At 57.1% G+C, this 1,815-nt stretch overlaps 1 pseudogene; it reads left to right on the forward strand.

The window, feature by feature from the left end:
* Nucleotides 1-209: 209 nt before the first annotated feature.
* Nucleotides 210-1,488, forward strand: LOC105728255 (solute carrier family 25 member 35-like; annotated as a pseudogene).
* The last annotated feature ends 327 nt before the right edge of the window (nt 1,489-1,815 follow it).

Raw genomic sequence — 1,815 nt, forward strand, 5'->3', positions numbered from 1 at the left:
TCCCTCCTTGCCAGCTCCTGACTCACGGATCCCAGCTGACGTTTGACCACTTAACATTTGACCCTAACACCCTTGACTGCAAACCTAAATTCTTGCCTTCTGCAATCTGTACTGCTGAAACAGGTCTTCCCTTGTCTTCCAACCCCCCTTTCTGCCACCCATTTTGACTTTCTTACTCTTGGGCCAGTTCCTGCTACAGCTATCACACCATGGACTTCTTGATGAGTGGCCTGGCAGCCTGCGGCGCCTGTGTATTCACCAATGCCCTTGAGGTGGTGAAGACCAGGATGCAGTTGCAGGGAGAACTGAAGGCCCCTGGCACATACCAGCGGCACTACCGAAATGTCTTCCATGCCTTCATCACCATCGGCAAGGTGGATGGCCTGGCCGCCCTGCAGAAAGGCCTGGCCCCTGCCCTCATATACCAGTTCCTGATGAATGGCATCCTACTGGGCACCTATGGGCTGGCTGAGGCTGGGGGGCTACCTACACACAGTTGAAGGCACCCACAGTCCTGCCCGAAGCGCAGCAGCTGGGGCCATGGCTGGGGTCATGGGAGCCTACTTGGGGAGCCCCATCTACATGGGGAAGACACATCTGCAGGCACAGGCAGCCTCAGAAATTGCTGTAGGGCACCAGTATAAGCATCAGGGCATGTTTAAAGCGCTAACCGAGATTGGCCAGAAACATGGTCTGGTGGGGTTGTGGCGTGGGGCTCTGGGCGGCCTGCCCCGAGTTATCATCGGTTCCTCCACCCAGCTGTGCACCTTCTCATCCACCAAGGACCTCCTGAGCCAGTGGGAGGTCTTTCCTCCCCAGAACTGGAAATTGGTTCTGGTGGCTGCCATGGTGCGTGGCATTGCAGTGGTTTTGGCCATGGCACCCTTTGATGTGGCCTGCACAAGGCTCTACAACCAGCCCACAAATGCACAAGGCAAGGGCCTCATGTACCGTGGGATACTGGACGCTCTGCTGCAGACAGCTCGGACCGAGGGCATTTTTGGCATGTACAAGGGTATAGGTGCCTCCTACTTCCGCCTTGGCCCCCACACCATCCTCTCCCTCTTCTTCTGGGACCAGCTGCGCTCCGTCTACTACACATACGCTAAATAACAGCCTCTCTCCCACAGTCCACCACATCAGCACTCTTTGGCCACTTGTGCCTCCACCACTATGTCCTGGTAACTACTGGTTAGGTGACCTTTCATCCATCCATGGGGGACAGCCAACCCCACTCCCCATCTGTTCTCAGGGTTCAATCACAAGAGATGAGTTTCCCTCCTTTCCTTGGGTGTTGCTTTAAACCTTCCCTACCCATGCCCTGTACACTTCACACCCCTCTCTCAGGACTGAGCCAGTCATTCCAAAGTGTATTTTCTCCCTCTCTCTACTGCCACCCTTGAGTCCCTCCTGCTCCCATGCACAGCTTTAAACTCCTCCCTCCAAAACCAAAGGGAATTGAGGGGACCCAGGCGTCCTGTTAGAGTCAAAGGCACAGAGATTCTTGATTATAAAGCAAGTTTATTCTGGGAAAAAAAAAAAAAAAAAAACCACAATGTGATACCCTCTGACACCAATCAGAATGGCTGCTATTATTAAAAAGTGAAAAAATAGGCCAGGCTAAGTGGCTCAAACCTGTAATCCTAGGAGGCGGCGGCGGCGGTGCAGGAGGAGGCGGCGGCGGCGGCGGCCCGGGAGGTGGAGGCGGCGGCGGCGGCGGCCCGCGAGGAGGCGGCGGCGGCGGCGGCCCGGGAGGCGGCGGCGGCGGCGGCGGCGGGCGGCGGCGGGGGCCGGCCCGGGGGGGCGGCCCAGGAG

This window comes from Aotus nancymaae, unplaced genomic scaffold (genome assembly GCF_030222135.1).
Source record: "Aotus nancymaae isolate 86718 unplaced genomic scaffold, 86718_ANA_hifiasm-v0.15.2.pri h1tg000008l, whole genome shotgun sequence".
Lineage (NCBI taxonomy): Eukaryota > Metazoa > Chordata > Mammalia > Primates > Aotidae > Aotus > Aotus nancymaae.